At 41.3% G+C, this 25,967-nt stretch overlaps 1 protein-coding gene across 2 annotated transcripts in view; it reads left to right on the top strand.

Moving 5' to 3' along the window:
* LOC104144135 (transient receptor potential cation channel subfamily M member 3) overlaps positions 1-25,967 on the top strand; it is a 397,790-nt gene that overhangs the window by 91,492 nt on the left and 280,331 nt on the right. The window lies entirely within an intron of this gene.

Here is a 25,967-nt window from a genome sequence, read left to right as displayed (position 1 = left end):
ATTCAGATGCTGCGGAAGGCAAAGTACTGCATCAAGTATAGGAGTTATGGACCTCTGATAGCAGAGGAATAGACTCAGTGACCCGAAAGGTGCCTTGTGGTTCTACACGATGTGCTCTTATTGTCAGGGCAAGGATTCCTTTCTGCAGAGCATCCTTCCAGCAGCTCTTTTATGAAGTGTGGAAAAAATACAAAGGTTTCTGCAGATGGTAGCTATGGTAATATGGCATGGAGAAGGAAGCAGTCTCTTAAGCAGTAAAGTGTAAAGCTATTTTAGGTTTTATGGGTCGCAGTCCTAAAGTCTATCCAGGTAGCAGCAGACAGCTAGTGGAGATCACAGAACAAAGGTAGCATATGCTGTCTTTGAGAGACATACTGCTTGGCAAGACGTATTACCATATTCTGCATTGTTTTAAGCTTCTCAGTAGATGTGATTCTTTGTTCTTAGGAGGCTTTCAAAAGCTGGGATTGTAGTAGCAAGTTTGGATGTGAAAGAAATAATTGTGATATCCTGTCAATTCCAAATTAGTATTTTTTTCAGACTCTCAAACATAGGATATTTTATTTCTAATCTATCTTCACTTAATAATGAGAGATTTTAGGGTGATCCTTTTCACCCTACATCAGTGTCTGGGTGTTTGACTGGGGAAAGCGTGACCTTAAGCATTGAAATGGTGTTATGTTGTGCAACCTAATGCCTGTAAATTGTAACTGCTGAATAGAATGAAATATAGCACACGGAAATGTTAGAAGCTTGAGTATTAGCATGTTGACTCAGCAAATTAACAGTTTTCAGAAGCTGCTGAAAGGGAGCCAGGCAAACTGAAAATGTGCTTTCCTTCCAAAATACAAATATAAATGGAAATATAATTATGGACACTCTGGACTGTTCTGCTCCTTCTAAGTCTCTTCTAATGCCTATTGAAATCAAAGGGAGTACTCCCCCTGGCTTCAATAAGCTTTAGATTTGGCCTTTGGTTATCTTCTTTTCCATTGTGTTCTGAAACCATGTAATCAGTTGTGGGATATAGGTAAGCAGCTGTAAATTCTTCTTAATTGCATTAAAATAAGAAAATTGTTTCTTCTGCAGAACTTCCAGTTCAGTAAATCTCTTATCATTAGTAACAAATGCTGTGTGCATTTCCAATGTGTTTTTAGATGCTATTGTTAGTTGAAGTTACACATTACAAATGTTAGTCATGCTGAAAGTCAAGATAATAATACTTATGATACATAATATGTAATATAAAGACACATCTACATATAAAATCGTGTTTTTCTTCACAAACTTTTTTCAGGTAATTTTTACTGAGCTCAGGTTTTTTCTATGTTATTCATTCAAAGATATTAAACTTCACAAAAAGATTGGTTAGGTATCTCCACAACAATCCCTTAGTCACATCACTGGAACCGCAGAAGTATTTTCAGGACAGCAGTTAAGTTGTAGTTAAATTGCTGAACTCCCTGCTGCAGAATGCTGCTGATGCAAAATAGTGTAAATGAGTTCAGTGGGAGACCAGACAGTTCACAGAACAGAAACTACCATCGGGGTTGCTAAGTACTTAAAACCATCCCAAGTCCAGGAAGGTGTAAATAATTGGGTGCTAGGAGACTAGCTTTGTATTTGTGTGTTTGCATTGTATTTGTGTCTTCCATAGACATCTGCTTTCAGCAAATGTTGGAGACAGGATACTTTGATCTGACTGCTCTTCTGTTCTTAATATCTGTATGCACCTCAATATGGTCTCCACACAATCTGTAATTCCAATCTGTAATTTCGTAGAGAAATTTCGCTTTTCTGTTGTCCTACTTTAAATTTGCTGTGTTCTGTATCGCAGTAATCTCAGAAATGCTTCAGTTTGTAGAGCCCACATTTACCCTGGCATTATTTAAAGATACCTTCTCAAGATACAGTGTAGGAGGAAAGTGCATAATCAAGCTGATTATTTAGCACATTCATAGTATTTTGACACTTTAAATAGCCTCTAACAATAATAGCATTACAATAATTTTTTTTAATTAATTTGACAATTTGTCTTTGATATGTGAAGGCAGGATGAAGTTATGGGAAAAAGAGGGTAAATTATGTAGGAAAAGTTGGGAAAAGAAAAGAAGAAAAAAATTATGCATAAGAGTGAAATTTCTAGGAGTTATACAGGGTCATCCAAAAGTTACAACACAGGTTTGTGCTGAAGCACAATTTGTACTGAGTATAAATGGAAAGAATGTGAGTAAACGTTCTGACAAATTTCATGGGATTTTCATGAAAGCTAGGAAGAGTTATTATTTCAGGTCTCTAGTTCCTTTTTTATTGCTCTGATAATCAGACACTGCTTACTTTTCTTCCATAGCAATCTCATACATCTTACCCATTCTTCTCTTTCTATTGGAATCTGCTGTGTTGTGTTATACTCAAATATTGTTGTGATGACAAGAGAATAAAAGAGAGAAATCTAAGCAGCAATAGCGCAAAAGAGCAGAACGCAGAGAAAACTTTTCAACAAATACAGCATCAAGTTGTTTTTTTAAATTCATTTGTCTAAAAAGTTTAGTCCTAAAATGATAGCACCTTATTTTCTGTCTGATAGATTTTAAATCTTACTTGGCCATCAAGGTGGTGATCAGAACTTTTTCTCAGAGTAACAAGGTATTAGAGCACTTGGTTATTGAACAACACTTTAGATCTTTAGGCAAAAAGCTCCGCCAGGTTCCTGTCAGCATACAGTCAGATAAAATCCTTTCTTAGTCGGAAATCACTTTTACACTCATTTAAATAAGCTGCTAATCACAAGAAGGTAGGTATAGGAGAAGTAAAAGTGCGTGAATGCTATGACAAAGGTGTGTCATGATTAAATGAGGAAAAATATACTTTGTAAGAAGTATCCGTCTTCTTAAGGTAGCCAGACTGTGATATAGGACAGTTATCATGCTCATGGAAGGAATTTCCAAAGCTCACTGTTATTCAACTTGCAAATAAAATTTAATTCCACTGGCCACTACAGGTCTTTCAGCTTTACTGTAACACTGACGTTTCAAATGGTTTTACTACTTCACAGTGTGTTTTAATCTCCTGGTATGGGTGCCACAGCTTCCTGTTGTTTATGGTCCATAAAGTAATCATAATCTACAGTTCTGTCAGATAGTGGGAAGGAAGGAGTTGGAACATGTTCAATTCCCTCTTTAGACAAAAAGCTTTCAAGCTTCCTTCATTTTTGTTCTTTTAAATCAGAATACTGTTTTACTTTCTACCCAAAGATTGATAAGATTATAAATTTCCAGACCTTTCAGGGGCAAGTACATACAGAAGTCAAATTCAGGTATCCTGAAATGTTCATTTATAAAGATCATCATTTTACACCTGAGAACAGCCTCTCCTGTGTCAGTTCAAAGGTTCACCCACACCAGTTATTTGTCTCTGACATTGGCCAATAGGGAAGACTGTGAGAACAGGACGACCATATGGCAACACTTCTTAAATCCTTAAGAAGGACTCTCCAGCTTCCAGCATTTTTGTCTCTGGGCCATTCTGGCCTATATATGGTCTCTCAGTATTTAACAGACATGGATGGACTTTTTGTTTCTCCCATGAATTTGTCCAATTGCTTTTGGTATCCTGGTGAACTTTTAAGTATCTGCAGTGTCCTAGGACAAAGCATTCCATGTGAAGTACGGGCTGTGCAAAGGACTATTTCTTCGTGTTTATTTTGAACCTGCTAGTTTTGTTTAACATATCTTAGTTCTTATAAAGAATGAAACTGGGAACAATTTTTTCCTGTTCAATGTTGATATTCCACTTGCAATTTCATGGCTTTCTATCATATCTATTCCTAGTTATCTGCTTGCCAGGGCAATGATTCCTTGTCTGTTTAATCATTCCCATTTATACTTCTGATTATCAATGTCATCTTCCTCAGAAGCTTTTCCACTCCTGCTATATCCTTTTTTGAAGTAAAGAATCAAACCTTTCACAGTATTGAAGATAGATATTTATATTATATGGATTTATATAGTAGAAAACATCATTATACTTTCCTGGTATCCCATATCCACTTAGTTTCTTTAAGAATTTTTGTTATAAGACGTTTCTTGAGTGACTTCTGAAAACTCAGATAAGCTATATCAATCCCACCTTCTTTGCCTGCATGAATATTGGTTACTCCAAAGAATTCTTTTGTGTTTGTGAGGAGTGGTTTTCCTTCAGAAAATTGTATGAATGCTTTTTCTGTGTCCATTTTTCCACTGATTCCATTCTAAAGTAGTTTGTCTCACGTATGAGTGAGACTTTCTGGCCTTTTGTTCCCTGAATTTCCTTTGGAACCCTTTAAAAATTTTGCCATCACATTTGCTATCTTTCTGTTCTCTAGTGTCATGCAATTTCAAGACAGACGAGCTTTAGGAGAATGTAATCTGGTCCTAGTGATTTATTATTGTTCATTTTGTCAATGCATTTTATATCCCATTTGACTTCACTTTAACACAGAGGGAATTCCTCAGAAGGAAGGATTCCAACATGAGAAACCTCCCTGTGCTCTCCAGGGCAAACACAACTATGAAAAATTCATTTACTTTCTGTTATGACCTTATCTTCTCTGGGGGATCTTTCATTTTTTGTCTGTCGCCTGTTGGCCATGCAAGCTCTTTGGACAGCTTCCTGCTCCTTGCTGTACTTAAACAATCTATTTTTTTTTAAACCCTTTGCAAGTTGCTTCTCAAATTCTCTTTTTGCTGCCTTGGGTTTTTAACCTGCCAGAGTTTATGATCCTTTTTATTATCTTTTTTTGAACACAACTTTGTTTTTTTAAAGATGCCCTCTTATTTCTAATATCCTCTCTTATCCTGCTGTATTGCCATGCAGACTTTCTTTTGGTCCTCCTAAAGTCTTTTTTGACAGGTGCTATGCATTTGATCCAAGCCTCTAATAAATAGTTTCTCAGCTGTCTGTCAACATTTTTGTCTTTTGGTAGTTCTTTATTGGTTTTTTTAAAGATTTTCCTCATTTTTATGTTGTTTCCTTTTTAAAGTTGATACCATAATGAATTTTGTTGGCTTCTGTCACTTGTGCAAGGAAGCTGAAGCACAGTATGTTGTTGGCACTTTTGGAGTGTTTTTCATTAGCAATGTTTTGATTCAGGTCCTGTGTGCCACTTGGGAACAGCTTTTTCTCTTCTAAATTCCCTGTATAATTCAGCCTCAGAATTAGGACTTGGCATGATACGAACCTAATCTATTTGGAGGTAGTCACAGTCTCCTGTTGTTATCATGTTTCCTGTCCTCCCAGACACACTGATCTCCCTCAGCAAGTCACAGTCACTGTTATTATCTTGGAAAGACAATAATAAAGTTATATATGTCAAAAAATTATCTTGTTTATCTTAATTTTACAGAGGTTGAATTAGTGTTATCATCGGAATTTAGATCTCTCCTTTTAATCTCAGGAAAAAAATGCATTTCAAGGCCCAGTTGGGTCCATGTATCCAGATATCAAGGAGCCATTAAGCTAAAGTAGGTAGTAGATAGGGAAATTTAAGTAGACCCAAAATTCCTTTTTTTAGCACATTTCCTGTTCTTATTTATGCAACATTAAAAACGCACTACTATTTGAACATGGCTTCAGTAGTAATATATTACTGATAAACACATTATTTTTAATTGCTGAAATATTGAAACATGTAAACCCGATGATAGTCATTTATCTTACTGATAGAGTTCAAAGGAAAATACTTGCAAAGGTCCCTGTATTAAAACAGTGACTGGACACACCATTTATTCTGATGGTTCTCTGTTTTTCTCCTGAACAACGTGTCAGCGATAGGGCCTGAATTTGCTCCACATACTCCCATCCATCTTGTGTGCAGCAGTACAGCAAAACTAGCTCAGCCGTTGTCACTGATTTACCACATAAGGTTTTTGTGTGCTGCTGCTGTCCATATTTTTTAAGTTAATGTGTTTGCATGTGCAAGGGTAAGGCGGGGGCACGGCCCGGACTCCCGGCAGGGACGGATGCACAAACACAAGGCACACCAGGGTCGATACTGCGCGTTTATTACCTCTGCGTCTGGGCGGGGGTTCCCCAGCGATTTCCCGATCGAGGCACTAATGGAGCGGGAGAGTCCCTGGCACCGCTGAGCGTCGGTCCAGGGCGAGGAACGCCGGGGGGGCACTATGTGAGGTTTTTATGGACGGCACACATGCGCAGCAAGCACATTGAGCTCATCGCTGCTTCCGATTCAGAGCCCAGGTGCAGCGCCACACTGGCACGGGCTCGGCCGTGTGACTGTGGGTCAGCGTGCCCAGCGGATGCTCCTTTTCCCACGGGACGGTCTGGCTAGCTTCCATCGCCTAGCTCCTCGACCTTCCTCCGCGTTTTCCCATACAGCATCATACAATTGTTTAATTCTGGTTAATACAAGAGTCATTGTCCTCTTCTTGTCCATGAATTTCCCAGCTATTAACTTTTTACCCATAAAATATGTCTGAGAGGTAAAATGAAGGTGTGAATCTAGCGTGCAGGATTATAATAAGTGAAGGCAGCTTGTGAGTGGACATACACTGCAAATATGAATAGCTAAATTACATAGGCAAAGTCCCTTGTGAGTCTGTGCTCTGATAGCTATACCATGGACTATGCCAATACAGCCTCACTTCTTTTGCTATCTGTGCCAGATAACATGTTGATATACTGGATGTGCTAGTGTGCAGGCTAGCACACCTTTTTTTGTGTGTATGTATGTACTCACATTTGTCTGTTGGACTGAGTGTCCACTGACAGCTATAGGTTGACTGTGGGACAATGAATTTAGCCTAGATTTAAGTCTAGAGTCCCACTTTTAGACTTATTTATTCTAATTCCTCTCCTCAAAAAGCCAAAGTGTATGTGATACTTACTGGTCTTTATTGCCTGATCCCTATTTAATAAACCACAGCAGTCTCTGATATTGAACCCTCTGAAAGCCTATAGTGTGGCTGCATTGATCCTTTTTAAAGCCAGGTCTGCCAGGAGGATGGTTTATGGAGTTGGTGTATAAGGCATAAGCAGAAGTCCTACTGTGTGGTTATCTATACATTTCACAGTAGTCTTTTAGGAGTGTGGCTACCTTCACCATTTCTGTCTTGCATAAGTAGCTGCATGCTGTTTACCTCCCAGTTATAATGCATTATGGAAAATGACTTATTTAGTAGATTCTTTTCTTTTCCTTATCTGTTGCATACAGTTGCTGTGCAAAGCTAACTGGTGGTTCATATCTTTTGGGCCTGTCTACATTTCAGTGAAAGGGGATGCAAGATGATTAAATAGGGCTTTTTTTTTTTTTTTCTTAATTTGAAATTGCTAAATTTTGGAATCTTTCAGGATGAAAAGCATTGTATCAACCTAAGTTTATGGTCAGAAAAGAGCCACTGTCAATTAAAAATTCTGCCATTCCTATTTTTCTAAAGATGCTGCTTAAATACCTAAGGTTGCTTCAAAACAAAACCAAACCAAAACAAAAATGTTCTTATGTAAAATGCTGAGTTCATGGGTTGGAATGAATTTTGTTTAGAGTCAGTTATGCTGCCACCAATTATGATATATGATTATAGTTTGCAAAACAAGAACAACCAGTGCTTTATTGATCTGAATGTACCTGATTGTATCTCAGCTTTGAACTTCATGGTCCTTCAATGGCAAGGGGGAAACTACTTGGGGACTCCAGATATCATTATTGTGAGCCAAGGAGTACTTCCTTGACCCTGAATGTTCATCCATAGACTCTGGAGGCATGGAAAGACTCAGCTCCTCTCCATAAAAACAGTCAGCTGAGATCAGCCTTTGTAAACAGCAATAGATTTCTTGAAGACTGGAGCATGGAGCTCTGCCTGGGGACAGGTGAGGGGCCAGCTGAGAGCTAATGGGTGAGGATTATAGGGCAGACCAAAGTGGGAGACACCATGGTGGGTGTCTGCTACAGACCACCTGATCAGGAAGAAGAAATAGATGAAGCCTTCTTCACACATCTAGAAGAATCCTCACATTCACAGGCCCTGGTCCTCATGGGAGATCTTAACCACACTGATATCTGCTGGAGAGGCAATACAGCAGGGCACAAGCAATCCAGGAGATTTCTGGAGCTCGTTGATGATAACTTCCTGACACAGATGATCAAGGAACTGTTGAGGGGAGGTGCTCTGCTGGACATCATACTTACAAACAAGAAAGAATTAGTTGGGGATGTGAAGGTCAGGAGCAACCTTGCTGCAGTGACCATGGGATGGTGGAATTCAGGACCCTGAAAGGTGGGAAAAAAGCAAAAACCAGGATCACAACCATGGACTTCAGGAGAGCTGACTGTGACCTGTTCAGGGATCTACTTGGAAGAATCCCATGGGAGACCATCCTGGAGAGAAGAGGGGTCCAGGAGAGCTGGTTGATTTTCAAGGATGACCTCCTCCAAGCTCAAGAATGGTCCATCCCTATGGGCAGGAAATCAAAAAAAAGATGGCAGGAGGCCTGTATGGATGAACAAGGAGCTCCTGACTAAACTCAAACACAGAAAAGAAGCATGCAAGATGTGGGAACAGGGATAGGAGAAATGAGGGCTGGAAGAAAGTAAGTGTCACTCCTACCTGCTAGAAGGGCAAGAAGGAGGATCTAGGAAAGTACATAGAATCACAGAATCGTTTAGGTTGGAAGGGACCTCTGGAGATCATCTAGTCCAACCTCCCTCAAGGAGGGTCCTCTAGAGCATATTGCCCAGGATCACATCCAGACGGGTTTTGAATATCTCCAGCGAAGGAGACTCCACCACCTCTCTGGGCAACCTGTTCCAATGCTCTGTCACCCTCACAGTGAAGAAGTTTTTCCTCAGGTTCAGATGGAACTTCCTGTGGTTCAGTTTGTGCCCATTGCCTCTTGTCCTGTCCCTGGGCACCACGGAGAAGAGGCTGGCCTCATCCTCTTGACACTCCCCCTTCAGATACTTATACATGTTGATGAGATCACCTCTCAATCTTCTCCAGGCTGAACAGGCCCAGCTCTTGCAGCCTTTCTTCATAGGAGAGGTGCTCCAGTCCCCTAATCATCTTTGTAGCCCTCTGCTGGACTCTCCCCAGTACTGCCATGTCTCTCTTGTACTGGGGAGCCCAGGACTGGACACAGGACTCCAGGTGGGGCCTCTCCAGGGCTGAGTAGAGAGGCAGGATCACCTCCCTCCACCTGCTGGCAACACTCTGCCTCATGCAGCCCAGGATACCCTTGGCCTTCCTGGCCACAAGGGCACACTGCTGCCTCATGGTCAACTTGTTGTCCACCAGGACTCCCAGGTCCTTCTCGGCAGAGCTGCTCTCCAGCAGGTCAGCCCCCAGCCTGTCCTGGGGCATGGGATTATTCCTCCCCAGGTGCAGGACCCTGCACTTGCCTTTGTGGAACTTCAGGAGGTTCCTCTCCACCCAGCTCTCCAGCCTGTCCAGGTCCCTCTGAATGGCAGCACAGCCCTCTGGTGTCTCAGCCCCTCCCCCCAGTTTAGTATCATCAGCAAACTTGCTGAGGGGGCACTCTGTCCCTTCCTCCAGGTCATTGATGAATACATTGAACAAGACTGGACCCAGGACTGACCCCTGGGGGACACCACTAGCCACAGGCCTCCAACTTGACTCTGCACCACTGACCACAACCCTCTGAGCTCGGCCATCCAGCCAGTTCTCAATCCACCTCACTGTCCACTCGTCTAGCCCACACTTCCTGAGCTTGCCTAGGAGGATGTGATGGGCGACAGTGTCAAAAGCCTTGCTGAAGTCCAGGGAGACAACATCCACTGCTCTGCCCTCATCTACCCAGCCAGTCATTCCATCATAGAAGGCTATCAGATTGGTCAAGCATGATTTCCCTTTGGTGACTCCATGCTGACTACTCCTGATCACCTTCTTGTCCTCCAGATGCTTAGTGATGACCTCCAGGAGGAGCTGTTCCATCACCTTTCCAGGGATGGAGGGGAGGCTGACAGGCCTGTAGTTCCCTGGCTCCTCCTTCTCACCCTTTTGGAAGACTGGCGTGACATTGGCTTTCTTCCAGTCCTCAGGCACTTCTCCTGATCTCCAGGACCTTTCAAAGATGATGGAGAGTGGCCTAGCAATAACATCCGCCAGCTCCCTCAGCACTCGTGGGTGCATCCCATTGGGGCCCATGGATTTATGGATGTCAAGTTTGGACAAAAGATCTCTAACCTGATCCTCCTCAACCAAGGGAGAGTCTTCCTTTCTCCAGACTTCCTCTCTTGCCCCCAGGGTCTGGGATTCCTGAGGACTGGCCTTAGCAGTGAAGACTGAAGCAAAGGCAGCATTCAATAACTCTGCCTTCTCTGTATCCTTCGTCACCAGGGCACCCGCCCCATTCAGCAGCAGGCCCACATTTTCCCTAGTCTTCCTTTTGCTACTGATGTATTTGAAGAAGCCCTTCTTGTTGTCCTTGACATCCCTTGCCAGATTTAATTCCAACTGGGCCTTAGCCTTCCTTGTCGCATCCCTGCACGCTCTGACAACGTCCCTGTATTCCTCCCAAGTGGCCTGTCCCCTTTTCCACATTCTGTAGACTTCCTTCTTCTGCTGGAGTTTTGCCAGGAGTTCCTTGCTCATCCATGCAGCCCTCCTGCCCACTTTGCTCGACTTCTTACTCAGAGGGATGCACTGATCTTGAGCCTGGGGGAGGTGATGCTTGAATATTAACCAGCTTTCTTGGACCCCTCTTCCTTCTAGGGCCCTACCCCATGAGATTCCTCCAAGTAGGTCCCTGAAGAGGCCCAAGTCTGCTCTCCTGAAGTCCAGGGTTGTGATCCTACTTATTGCCCTGCTCCCTCCTCGGAGGATCCTGAACTCCACCATCTCATGGTCACTGCAGCCAAGGCTGCCCCCAACCTGCACATCTCCAACTAGACCTTCTTTGTTCGTTAGTACAAGGTCTAGCAGTGCACCTCTCCTCGTTGGCGTCTCCACCACCTGAGTCAAGAAATTATCATCAATGCTTTGCAGGAACCTCCTTGACTGTTTGTGCCTAGCTGTGCTGTCTTCCCAGCAGATGTCAGGGTGGTTGAAGTCTCCCATGAGAACCAGGGCCTGTGATCGTGAGGCTACGTCCAGCTGTCGGTAGAAGGCCTCATCAATGACTTCCTCCTGGTCAGGTGGCCTGTAGTAGACCCCCACAACAGTGTCACCCATGTTACCCTGCCCTTTAATCCTTACCCATAGGCTCTCAACTTGCTCTTCATCCACCCCGAGGCAGAGCTCCATACATTCTAGCTGCTCCCTCACATAAAGGGCAACTCCACCACCTCCCCTTCCTGGCCTGTCTTTCCTAAAAAGCCCATAGCCATCCATGACAGCATCCCAGTCATGTGAACTATCCCACCATGTCTCTGTCACTGCAATGAGATCATGGCCCTGCGACCGCACACAGATCTCTAACTCTTCCTGCTTATTCCCCATGCTGCGTGCATTGGTATACAGGCATTTCAGAGAGCCAGTCAAGCATGCAAGCTTCCCAGGAGAGGTGCAAGAGGAGTCTCCATAACCATGTTGCATGCTGTCTCCCCTGGCTGCATGCACCCGCTGGAGGCATCCTGACTTGAGTGGTGTTTTACTGACTCCCCTGCCACTATACCACTCCCCTTCCCCCATCTTGCCTAGTTTAAAGCCCTCCTTACCAGGCTGGCCAACCTGCTGGCAAAGACACGCGTGCCCCACTTGGTGAGGTGGATCCCATCGCTCCCCATCAGCTGTTGATCTTCAAACAGGGTCCCATGGTCATAGAAACCAAAGCCCTGTTGCCAACACCAGCGGCGCAGCCAGCTGTTAACTTGGAAAACTCGTCTACTCCTCCTCCTGTCCTTTCCCCTCACAGGCAAGATTGAGGAGAAAACGACCTGGGCTCCCAGACCCTTCACCACCGTTCCCAGAGCTCTGAAGTCCTGTTTGATGGTTTCCAGTTTGCCTTTCATGTCGTTAGCGCCCACATGGAAGAGCAGCAGAGGGTAGTAGTCCGATGCGTGGACAAGCCTTGGCAGTCTTTCCACGACATCTCTTATTCGAGCCCCCGGCAGGCAGCAAACCTCTCTGGACAAGAGGTCAGGTCGGCAGAGAGGTGCCTCTGTCCCCTGCAGCAGGGAGTCACCCACAACAATCACTCGCCGCTTCTTCCAGGGGTTCCTGCACGGCACAGGGTCTGCCAGGCCAGTTGCCTCCCTTGGAGCCGTGCCCAGCCCCTCCTCAGCTTGGAGGGCGCTAAACTTGTTCTTCAAGGGTAACCTTGAGGAGGAGCAAGAGCCTTTCTCCTTCTACGAGAGGTCACCAGCTTCCAGCCCTCTTCAACAGCGTTATGATGCACCTTTACACACGGTGCTGAGCCCTCTGACAACTCCACTGCAGTGGAGGGTGGGGACTCCTGGAGCTGCACGGTCTCCGAGAACGCCCTGTCAATCTCCCACTCATCCTCTCGGATGCTACGCAGCCTACTAACCTCCTCCCGTAACTCCTTTACCTGGTGACGCAACTGGTCAACCACAGCACACCTCACACAGGAGAGCTGACTGTCAGCCCAGGCCTCACGGAGAGGCCCCAGGCACTCCCTGCAGCCTGACACCTGCAGAGCTGCATCTGCTGTCTGAGGGTCTGTCTGGGTTGAAGCCTCAGACACAGCCGATGCAGCACCTCCAGCAGCCACTGGGGAACGTGCTCTGCGGCGTGTCATGACCATGCCCCGGGGAAGGACACACCACTGTGCAAAATGGAGAGGTGCCTTCTTTGCCTTCTGGCGCCCTTCTGCACAAACTGCTGCACAAACTGCTGCATCTGTTCACTGCCTCTGTTGGCTGCACTCTAGGCCTGGCTCTTATATAGGCCTCTGCCTAGCAGTGACTCACAAGGGTGCTTGACCCACCCAATCAGGAGCCACCTGAAACAAAAGCCCCAACTCCCTCTGACCAGGGCAGCCCAGAGAGCTCCTTAGCAGCAGCCCCACCTAGCTAGGACTTCCCAGGAGAAGTTAAGTCAAGGCCCCCTGCAGGAGTCCTTGCCTAGCTCTCCCTTCCTGCTAGCAGCAAGCACCGTCTAGTTCCTCGGGGGTCCCCAGAAAGTCTCCACAACTCCCAACAAGGCCCACAAAAGGCCCAGGCAGAGCCCAGACACTGCTGCGCAAACTGCTGCGTCTGTTCACTGCCTCTGTTGGCTGTGCTCCTATAATCCATTAAAATATAATCCATTAAAACTGGAATTGCCCCTGGAATCTTTGATTTTTTGATATGCACATTCATGCCAATCACGTTTCACTGACTCGTGCTAGTCAGTATTATGGACAAGTCCAGGGACTGCAGAACAACTTAATTGCTTTAAACATGTCCGCATCCAATTAATAATATTTTCAATATAACTATTCTGTATACTCACAGAAACTCAAAACCGAATTTTTAATTTGGCAAATGTTGCAACTAGGCATGTGAATGAGATTAATGAAAGATGATAGCACATGCATTAGCAGTTCTTTGAAAAGTAAACAGAGTACAATTTGTGCAGGCTGTGTTTTTCAAGGAGTGAAAAACAGGTGTACAAATTGTCTGGGGTTTAATATGTCAGCAAGAAGTCCACAGGCACTCAGTTCCCTTTGACTCTTTTGAAGTTGTGGTTGCACATTGAATGTGAGAGCTCACTAGATCTGATTTTCTCTGTCAGAACCCTCCCCTCCCAAACTCACCAAGTACGAGTGACTGGATTTTCCAACCCACCAGAGATGTTAGCATTCACTCGATATGACTTACAAAGTGTTAATGAGGACTTGCATATACAAGAATGAGAAAAGTTGGATTAATCTATTTGTTAGCTGTTGTCTAGGCAAACACTTTTGTTCCACAGTTCACTGCCCAGACAAGTGAGTGATATTAATACAATACAGGTAAGAGGGAAACTAAGTGGGGCATAAACTAACATATGAAAGTTTTCTGATATTATATAATGAAAATCTGTACAACAGAAGCTGTATTTCAGAAAATAGGATCACTTAGAACCTACCACTATGCAAAGTACTTCACCTTGAATCCACATGATATCATCTCATATTTCAGACCCAACTATATAATTAACAGTCCATTTTCTCTCTCTTGTGCATTTATCTCCTTGCTCTCAAGCAAGAGCTGTCAAAAGAATTGGATCATAAGAAATTTTTAAGGGAAAATAGCAAGTTGAATGTAAGCCTCATCACACTATCAATTCCTTTCTGGCGCCCTTCTGCACAAACTGCTGCACAAACCACTGCATCTGTTCACTGCCTCTGTTGGCTGCACTCTAGGCCTGGCTCTTATATAGGCCTCTGCCTAGCAGTGACTCACAAGGGTGCTTGACCCACCCAATCAGGAGCCACCTGAAACAAAAGCCCCAACTCCCTCTGACCAGGGCAGCCCAGAGAGCTCCTTAGCAGCAGCCCCACCTAGCTAGGACTTCCCAGGAGAAGTTAAGTCAAGGCCCCCTGCAGTAGTCCTTGCCTAGCTCTCCCTTCCTGCTAGCAGCAAGCACCGTCTAGTTCCTCGGGGGTCCCCAGAAAGTCTCCACAACTTCCAACAAGGCCCACAAAAGGCCCAGGCAGAGCCCAGACACTGCTGCGCAAACTGCTGCGTCTGTTCGCTGCCGCTGTTGGCTGCGCTCTGGGAGCTGCGCTCTAGGCCTGGCTCTTATATACATGATTATTATATACATGCCATTCCATCTCACCTCGATCGCATTGGAGGTGATGGAGAAAATCCTGGAAATCATTTCCAAGCATCTGAAAGACAGGAAGGTGACTGGGAGGAATCAGCATGGAATAGCAAAGGGGAAATCATATCTGACCAACCTGATGGCCTTCTACAATGAGATGACTGGCTTGGTGGATGAGAGGAGAGCAGTGGATGTTATTTATCTTGACTTTTTTATGGCTCCCTACATCGTCTCTCTTAACATCCTCATAGACAAGCTGATGAAGTATGGGCTAGATAGTGGACATTGAGGTGGAATGAAAACTAACTGAATTGCTGGACTCAGAGGGTTGTGATCAGCAGCACAAAGTCCAACTGGAGGCCAGTCATTGGTGGTGACCCCCCAGGGGTCGATACTGGCTCCAGTACCGTTTAACATCTTCATTTATAACCTGGATGATAGGACAGATGCACCCTCAGCAAGTTTGCAGATGATACAAAACTGGGAGGAGTGGCTGAGACACCAGAGGATTGTGCTGCCATTCAGGGGGACCTCAACAGGCTGGAGAAATGAGCAGAGAGGAACCTCATGAAGTTCAGCAAAGGGGAAGTCCTGCACCTGGGGAGGAATAACCCCATGTACCAGGACAGGCTGAGGGGCCAATCAGCTGGAGAGCAGCTCTTCAGAGAAGGACTTGGGAGTCCTGGTGGACACCAAGCTGAACATGAGCCAGCAATGTGCCCTCGTGGCAAAGGACGCCAATTGTATCCTGGGGTGCATTAGGCAGAGTGTTGCCAGCAGGTCGAGGGAGGTGATCCTTCACCTCTGCTCAGCCCTGATGAGGCTGTATCTGGGATGCTGGGTTCAGTTCTGGGCTCCCCAGTACAAGAAAGACATGGACCTACTGGAGTGAGCCCAGCGAAGCATCAGACATGAGGAGAGACTGAGAAAGCTGAGACTGTTCAGCCTGGAGAAGAAAAGGCTCAGGGGGATCGTATCAATGCACATAAATACCTGAACGGAGGCTGTAAAGAAGACAGCCAGACTCTTCTCAGTGGTGCCCAGTGCCAGAGGCAATGGGCACAAATTGAAATACAGGAAATTCCACTTAAAAATAAGAAAACATCTTTTTACTGTGAGGGTGGTTGAGCACTGGAACAGGTTGCCCAGAGAGGCTGTGAGTCTCCATCCTTGGAGATATTAAAACCCCAGCTGGACACGGCCCTGAGCAACCTTCTCGAGGTGACCCTGCTTGAGCAAGGGGGTTGGACTAGATGATCTCCAGAGGTGCCTGCCACCCTCAACCATGCTGTGATTCTGGAAAACAAGGAAGTGGACTCTAACACTACCTTCCCTTATAGCTTCCACTGAGCAGTGCTGGTGGAATGTGCCTGCTCTGTATTGATAACTGTGTTGAGTATGCGGTACTCAGGTGTTTTAAGTGCACTCAATTACTGCTCAGTCACAACAGCAAGTCAGCATTTTGAAGGATAAGCTGGTATATTGAATTGTTCATCAACATATTCATGATTTTGTAAAGCTTATTATTTTTTCCATTATTGGTTGATCAAATAATCAAATAATTTGATCAGTTGATCAAATAATGCACACATGATAATTGTCTTTAAAATATTTAATCATTCCCTTTTAAATTTTTATTTTTGCCAACTGTAATTCTATATATTAGATTCAAATTGCTCCTGAAATTTGCACTGAAATTTCCAAAAGCAGCTGTATGATTTAGCTATGTTCTAGTCTGTCACAGATTTCCTGAAAGCTATCTTAAATGCTTATAGATAAAAGCTAATATGTGCAATGGAACACTTGAAAGAAATCTGTTTCCTGCTGTAATTAGAGCAGTTTAATGGAGTTTCAAATAGAGACAAATGTAACTTCATTGAGTTGGTCTTTTTAACTTAGATGTGCATATAAAAGCAGCACTGAAGCAGAAACCTGGGCTCTGAAATGTGTACTAGTAACACCTATTTCCATTTTATGTTTTTTATCATTGTCAACCCTTGTCATGTGACATTATTCAATCTTGCTTCATAAGGACTGTTAGACAGAAACTATAGTTTAAGGTGCTCTTTGAAAAATTACCACTTTCAAAGTAATTTTTTTCTGTTGCTAAAATAGTGCAAAAGAAAGGCTCTGCATCTGCTGTGTGGCAGATAACTGTAGACATGAGAAATAACAGTAACTTCATAGTATCTTAATATTTGTACAAAACATTGATTTTTTCACTCCTCCATGTACAACTGCTGTTTTCCTTGAGACTTTCTTTAATCCACACCACAGGAACCCATCCAATAAACTTGCTTAAGTGGTTCAATTAATACATTTATATTGCACACAGAATTTTATGTAGCATTGCAGTTCTGTGGTATACCATCTGAGGTTTTGACCCTCATAAGTATTTATACATGATGGCCCTCAAGACATTGCTATCCACACAAAAGCAGCATATCTCTGTTGTGCTGGTTGGTATGTGTGTGTTAGCTAATATGTTTATTAGGCCACAAATTCATTTCCATTGAAAAATGTTGGAATAAATACATAGATATCAGTGGAATAGGTTGTTCAACCAGTTATGGTAAACCTACCATCTAAAATATAGTGAATAAAAGTTAAATAAATATGTTTTTAAATTTTCCTCTTATATGAGGCTTGTGAAACACTTAGTTGGTTATGTGTAACCTTTTTGCCAAATTTTATTTACCACTTATGATTATAACTGACAGATGACAAATATAAATATGGTTTTGTTGCCTTTGTGGTGCCTTTCCATATGCTTCCTGATATAGGCCCTTTAGAAAGGATGGTCTTTTCATTTTAGGTACATAGTGTCTAGTGCAATCAAGTTGGGGCAGGACAGGACATTGGGCTCTCAAAATCATCTGGTTGCAGTAGTGGCAGTAGTCCGAAAACTTGTAATTAGGATTCAGTACCTTTCTGTGGTAAGCCAGTCATTCAAGTCTCTTCTGTTATACATCATGCAAGCTATTATATATTTGCACATTTTTGTCACAAAATTTCAGGAGAGATCATTAATGCTGATGGCTATTGATTAAAGAATTTAATTTCTGCTGTACATTTCCTGCACTTCCCTGAAGAACTGAAAGAAGTTGAATGTAGACTCAAGTTTCTACTATATTAATTAAGTTGGAAAGTGCTGTGTAGTGCCAGTAAATGACATTTCATTAAGTAAAATATATTCCTGGCTGTAGAAACTAATGTACTGTAATATGCCAAGAAAAAGTAGAAATTCAGTGACCATTTTATAAGTATGTAATAATGTTTTGGTAAAGAATCTTTCCCATAAAAGTATTATCTTCCCAGCTTAAGACTTTTATTGTACTACTGACTTATACTGTTCTACATGAACAAAACCTTAGAACCCCCTGATCTGGATTGAGAAATAATGAATCCACACAGTGTCAGGCTGCTCAGTAATGTGCCATTCTAGCATGGCGTCATTGATGTCAAGATCCTTTTTTCTCAAAAGAGTTTAAGGGAAGACTCTAGGATGAGTCTTTCTGCTTGTTCACTTTCCTGGATTGCAGTCTAAAGCAGTAGACTGTTCACAATAATTTTCATAGAGACTGTAGTTGTATTGAAAACAGTATTCGAATTCTAAACAGTAAAGACTAACTTCACAGACTACTTCAGAAAACTGTTATTTAAATGATTGCATCTCTCTCCTGTCAAAATCTCTTTGTTAGATAGATAATACATTTATTTGACAATAAAATGCTAGGGAAGACACTGATCTTTCATTTTGGAAAATCTCATGAAGTATCATCTCACTGTCACCATTTTGTACTTTGAAATTGCCTACTGTGTTAATCTAGTATATAAATAATATGCTATGCCCTCTCAAGTCAAATGCAAAAAGAAAGTATGTATAACAGAAATGCAATGTTAGTAATACTTAATATAGTAAAGCCAGACCCTTATTCGAAGGAGAAAAAAAATAGCTTGCCTGTGCCTAAAGCAGTCCAGATGGAATCCCAGTAGGCAGCACACTTGTGTAAGTGAAAGAAGTCTTATTTATTTCAGGGAATGTATGCTTCACATTTCTGTTATGTTTCTTTGCTTTCCGAACTATGGTATACTAATATTCAATTACTAAGTCTTTGGGGATTTTTTTTTTAATTTCCAGTATGCTTTATCTCAAAGAGCCTGCACATTTTCTTTATATTAAAAATATACTTGCTTTATGACAAGACTGATTTCAAACTACTACACAATGGTTTTCTGTGTGCTTCAATATAGTTGAAATATTACATATTATGCCAAATAAAATACCTTAGGTAGCAAACCACCTTATCTTGTTACATTCTTTAAAGTAATTTATGTAAACTGTGCTGAAACAGCTGAAACAACTTTCTGGAGCTCAAAATATAAATCTAGGTTGTCATGGATGCACACATGAGAAGGCTTTCTTTATATGTTATGAGTCTGACTTGTATTTTTAGTACATAAAAGTAGATTTTTCAAAAAAAAAAGATGTAGGATATAATTGAGATCATCATTGGTTACTCTTATTGCACTTAAATACAATCTCTTTTTCTTCCTGATCATAATGCCAAAATATTTTTGAAGCTTGAGGTTTATGTGCATGTCAAAATGGCTGAAGAGAGCCCCAGGCTTTTCTCTCAGCTATTTAACTCCTCCTTTGTACCAAATATGCCTAAAGTGAAATTGGTATACTGCTTACCAACAGTTAGGAAGTTCAGCTTTGTTATCTAGAGCAACGTCCAGCAGTGCTTTCAGATATGAAAATATTTCACCTACTGTTTTCTCTTCCAGTAATTAAACTCTATGAGGTAATTATAACATATAGCTGGATAAGCTAAATAATTTATAGACCTTTCAAGTCAGGAGATACCTTCTAGTATCGCATGTTGTATTTGCTCCTAGTTCCCTACGACATCTGTAGTGCAAGAGACAATGCCCTAATATGTGATTCTTTGCTACTGTTGGCTGATTAAATAACAGAAAATTAGCCTGTGATAAAAAAGCATTAGGAAAGGAGATTGCTAAAAATAATTCACAACAATAAAATAAAAGTATTCTAAGCGAAGGATGCTTTTAAAACTTTTGAATCTTTAGATTTTTCTACAACAGTGGAGAGGTTTAGCACCTGTCCAGTTAGGAGCTCTCTCATTGGATATCTCTTGATATCAAGTAAAACAAAATAAAACACAACAAATCCTTAAAATATCTTTTGTTTCTTTAATGCACAAACTGTTAACAGTTCCGTAGAAAATCACATCTCTTCCAAGAGTACATAAATGTTAATTTCTTGCTTATTGCATGAACTGTGGTGTAAAACCACACTGTAGAATACATCCAATTCTTTTCAGGGAAAAAAACTGTGTTAACTAAAAATTTATGACAAATTGTGCAATTAATAATAACTATATACACCCAAGAGCTGACTTATTTGGGCTATATCAAACACCAAATAATTTTGAAAAATAGTTACTGAAAGTGTTGATGCAAACATTTCTACAAACATTCATTTCTTTTCCAGAAAGTTTTCCTCCCAACAATTCCAACTTGCTTCTGTTTCTCTAGCTACAGTAGTCAATTTTCAGTTTTTTCCCCCTGAATTAGCTTAACAGCTGTAGCAAAATGATGCATAAATCGTATCCATAGATCCTCTGTTCCATTAAGAATCAGAAAGTCTTTTTTTATGAGTCTCAAAAATAATGTGTGTCATAAATATAACAGATACTTTATACATAACACAATAGAGGCATAAAGCCTAGTGCCAATGAAACTAGAAGAATCTGTTTGTTTGCTTTCTGGGAGTCAGACATAAATCACAAAAGCAAGATTTCTGACCTAGAGCATTAAGAAAGTGCTAAAAGCATTAAATAGAGGATGAAATCACACACTCTTGGAGAGAATCTATCACTTGTTAAGGCTGCTGTACAATTTACACCATGACCATTGCTTAATGAAATACAACATGGGACTTACTGCACTAGGAAATCAGCTCTCAAATTTATTTTCAGGTTCTAGTGGTAGAGAAAGGGCCTAAAATACAATTTGCATGTACTGTCTTTGCTTGTGGTTTGCAAATCCTACTAAGAAAAGATTTGTGAGTAGGAGTCTTGAGTAGAATTGTACAAATTGTGGGACTCAAAGAACAGAGGGTCTTAAAAGTGAGTATAATATGCTATGCCTGCTGATGTTACAGGACAGTCTGTAATGAGGACATTAACTTGGCAAAGACTTGCTAGGTGTGCCAAAAAAGCTCTTCAAGAAAAGCATTCCAGCAGCTTTCTATTGCCAGTGGGATCTGTCTGTTTGGTGTTGATATGAGAGGCTGGAGAAGGTGAGTTTCATAGTAGTGACAAGGCAGCCATAAGCACAGTGTAGTGTTAGAAATTGCATCCTTAAGGTGTTTGCAGAGAGCAATTGCATAACTGACTGCTACTTTTGTTTTTAAGAAAACTAAGCCCACTTCCTTTTCTTTTGCTCTGTTCTGCTCCTGTGGCTTTTGTTGTTGTTGCTACATCTGAATAGTTACGTGTATTCTCTTTGGAGATGTGGAAAAATATGGACAGCTTGTCTCCTTAAATAAATAAGTAGTTGGTCTGTCATGAATAGCACTACTGTTGTGCTCTACAAAAAAGGTAACTCAGGAGTTTTTTTCTGCAGTGCAATTTTATATTCCAGTTCCATTTTTCTGTCTGCTGTAAGAATTTAGAATTGCCTGAACTGATGTCAATATCAACACATTGCAGGGGATCGCACACCACTATTCGGAAATAGCCCTCAAAGTAATATAATTTGGGCAGATGTTTGGGGAGTATAACTGATGTCTCTTCAAGCAGACTGATTTAATTAAAATCTAAACTGCAAAATTGACATGATGCAACATAAAAATTATGATCTGAATTTAATTTCTGATTTCTTAAATTCTGTGGTTTTGTTTGAGCAAGGAACTAAATTATGCTTTAGTAAGTCAGTGCTGAGCATTTCTCTCATTTTTGCAGGCATCTGCCTTGATGCCTTCAAAACAACATCACCAGACAGTGATTAGAAAAGTTTAAGCTGACACTACAGCTTATTTGATGCAATTGATGTTCTTTTTACTGTTGCCCTCATCTGGCACCTTCCATGACACCCATCTGTTGTGTCTGGGCACAAAACTAGATTATCCTTTCTGGAGGGCATTATCCACTCTTTACTACAGTTTTGATCAGTGATCAATCTAAAAGGCCCTAATCTTTGCCTTTGCCCCCACTGTAGTACTGAATACAAATACATAATAAATGCAACAAACACTATTGAAAACCCCTATACACTTTTTTGCTACAGTTTTTCTTATCATCCAGCGTTTGTCACTGTCCAGATATGCTTATAATTTTCCTAATGAGAGTATAGGTATAAAATTGCAGATGTGTGTGAGCCCAGGCTATAAAGGAATGTATGTAGATTAGATATGTGACTTTAAAAATAAAGCAAAACAAAACATGCAAAATGCTAGAAATAGAATTGATTAAGGAGGTCAATTCAAAAACATATTTTAAAACACCTCATAGGAATCATTTATGTTTATCCGAAAAGAAAAGAATATTTTTGAATAATATATCTTGTTCCACAACTTGGTCCAGTTTTTGCCATTCTCTTTTTGTTAAATTTCACAGAGTTTTTTGATACAAATATTACCCTTTTCCTCTTATTGCTTCTCAAAGGAAATACAATAATTGCTTAATGCAGAGGAGCAGCAGTTTTGTACGCCAGTCTTCTTCCCATTGCCTGATTGAAGCTATTGCTGCTCAAAATGAGTGAGGGAAAAATACCTATAACTCTTGAGCAAGTTTTATTTTCCAGTGCTATTTGTGACCAGTGGGTCTGAAAAGCCTGTGAAGGGTTTCCTAGTAAAATTTCAAATATATGATTAGGTGTTTCATGACATCTATGTAATAAGCAGCATTTTAGCTCTTTGCCGAGAACTGTTTGCTGTTAGTTGCTAGCACTGCTTTCGTTAGTGTTAAATTGATGTGATAAACTTCCCTCAGGTTGATTTGTGTTGTGTCCTTTGCGTTGTGCCTTTGCAAGTCTGATCTCAGTGGTAGCAGGAGGCTTTATCAGCAGAGGCAGTGTCCATTCTGGTATAAGACCTTTGCCTCTGAGGGGAGGTTAAAGGTGGCATGGAGGATGCATGATCCATATCATGCAGGTATATATTCCATCAGGGAGCTGGGGATGCAGGGGACTGTGTGGGGAGAGAAGGTAGTAAGGTTAGCATGCGATAAGATGACCATCTATAATTACCTTTCTGACACACATCAGTGCATATACTGAAAGAGCTGAAGGTGTAGGTACATTTATTGTTTTTTCTTAATAATTGGTCATGTAGTACAGAATGGGATAACTCCTGAGGTGTAAAAGTTCTACAGTGAAGCAGAGAGAGATAAACCAAACAAATGGAAAATATCATTTGGTTATCTTGCTAAGGCTCCTTATTACCTTGCAGAGGAAGATGTTACAGAGGTTTTTGTAATTCTTTGTCACACTCATAAGACACAAAACTACTTTCCAGCTCTGGAGGACTATGACAGCTGAGATGAGAAAGACATTCTGCTTGTTTACTGCTTCTGTCTGCTGTAAACACAGAAAAATGCTCTACTGCAAAATAGATGTCATACTGGGTCTTTGTTGAAATGCTTAGTGGTCACAGTGAATTGCTCTCTTTTGTGAAGATTTCATGAAGATTTGCTCTGCATTGTATTTATGCTGACCAAGGCAATCAAGACTGGAAAATGTTTCCTATTTATCTCTGGGAAAATATTATACCAATATACTTAGTAAATTTGATCTCTGATCTGGAAATGATAGAGAAAATGAGGTTACAGATCAAAACTGAAAAAGTTCATTGAAAAGTATGATGCTATTAACACAAAGTTAAACAGTGCAGATGATAGGAGCATGATGGCTAAGATGGAGAGAAACTTTGAGCACAAACATAAATCTGAATGTTTGAGTAGCCTAATTTCTGTCATATACTGTAGAGGTTGCAGAACTAACAGCTTGTCTACACTTGAAAGTTAATTTAAATTACGATGGATTGTCAATTAAAATGCAGTATTTGTTTCTAAGTAACAATCAACCATGGACATTTTGAGACCCAAAATAAAAGTGTTATATTCCTATGTGGCTTAATCCCTTTCAAAGATAAATTTTAAAAGGCTGCCTGACCTTACCAAGAGTAGCTTTTTAAATGTCCTTTTGTTGAAATAAAAAAGCCAAATCCAGGCTTGCAGGGAAAACATGAAGAGAGGAAATCAAAGCAGTTATTCCAGGAAAGGGGAGAAGAAAGGGAAAGGGAAGAAGAAAAGGGCCTTTAATTAAAGAGGAATGTTTGGTCAAATACAGCATTCTAGGATACAGCTTCAAGAGTTAAGGGTAGACAGCTTTACAAGTACCTGGAGAGCAACTGAAGGCAAAATGATGCTAATTATCAGGACTCTCTGCCAATAGCTATAGAAGTGAAACCACAGAGAGAATGGCAAAGCATGCTTGCTCCATATCTGCTCAAACTTTAATTTTCTGTGTGTATAGTGCAACTTTGAATTTGCATTTCAATTGCTCATTTTGGAACTGGGGATAACCTAACAGGGTATCTAGGAAAACAGATCTAAAAAGGAAACATTGGGTGTATCTGCACTGCTCAGATCACCTGCTGTCTCACAAGTCTGGTTCCCCTGACTTTTTGCAGTGTGCATATGCTACAGTGCCCCAGAGATCTCTTCTGAGATAGTCCAGCTTTCCCAGGCACAACCCAGAAGTAGATCAGTTAAAAGTGATCTTAAGATGGCAGTGAGTAGGCTTAAAAAAATAATTTCATCATATTTGATATTCATCACACACTTATATAACTTAATAAAAGAAAACAGACAGAACTCCATCAACCATTTTGTAAGCTATACCCTTTATTCTAGCTGTTCTGTCAGTTGCCTAAAGCCATAATTCATAGCTACATTTAATGGCATTATGTATATGCTTGAGACAGTCTACAAAATTACCTACATCTAGAATAAATTATTTAATTATGTTATGGAAAATTAGGCTCACCAGCCACCATAACAGGGTCTGACCCTAGGTTCCCACTGAGACAGAAGTTCAAAGCCAAATCAGAGTGAAATAAATTTTAATGACACCTCTGCAGTAATTACAGCTCGAGCTGGGTGACTCCGAAGAGGGACCCCCTTTGAACAAATCCCTGGGTAATTATACCCTTCCAGTCTAGTATCTACCCCATAGTTCTGAACCAATCATGATATTAGAGTTCAGGGTCTTCCAGCTCCCAGGTGTCCTTTCCGTAGTTTCCAGGTGTGTTCTTTACTTCTTATCTCACTTCTGCATAGTTGTCGATGGCTCTTTTACTCCCTTATCTTGTCCCTCTGAACCAGTCTTTGTGGTTACTTCTTTCTTGCAGAGTTGTCTGGCTCTTCTACTTCCTTATCTTGTCCTCCGGAATCAGTCTTGTGGTTCTTTTGTTTCTTTCTTCTGTGTCCTAGGTTAAAGTCCATCTCCCTGCTGGTGCTCATTAATGCTAAACTGCTTATTTCTCTCTGCAAATTAACATCTAATAAGTATATTGCATTAATACTATCTGTGTTTGAGGAAGAGGGAATAATGGATATGAACATGTGGCAGAAGACTTGTGAAATACCTCAGCAAAGATAACAGCAGAAAAAGCTACCTAAGCCATACTATGAATAGCATAAGATGCAGGAGAAGTGGAAAAATGTATAAATTAATTACCAGTTGAGTTAAGCTTCAAGAAAATCTGGGCCTGTTAAGATATTTTGATGGGCACAAAATTAAGCATAACTCATCCAAATTTGGTAACATATTCTCATTTTTCTATTCTCTGATTTTTGCAAGCAATCATGCATAACAAAGGTAAATAAATTGAAATGTAAGTATTTGTTAAAAATGTATTGCTGTTATAAATATGGGCTATTATTCATTGATGTACACTTCAGTCTTGTTTAACTTACAAACCTGTAAAGTGACTGGGTAATAAGATGACCCTGTCCTTTTGATTGTGATGATAAAATGCATTCTGTTAGCTCAGACTTTTATTTAAAAGTTGCTGAATCACTTCTTTTGCCATCCTGCCATTTCCTCCATAGTCTCAGAAGGTGGTCTTGTGTGTTATGAAGAGCTACCACCTCTGCCCCAGACTGTTTCTGTAGTACTCACTCGATGAGCACTCACAGCACTGTAAGCAAATGGGGACAAGAGTAGCTC

The sequence above is a fragment of the Struthio camelus genome, chromosome W, assembly GCF_040807025.1.
Source record: "Struthio camelus isolate bStrCam1 chromosome W, bStrCam1.hap1, whole genome shotgun sequence".
Lineage (NCBI taxonomy): Eukaryota > Metazoa > Chordata > Aves > Struthioniformes > Struthionidae > Struthio > Struthio camelus.
This window is presented reverse-complemented; position numbering and strand designations above follow the sequence as displayed.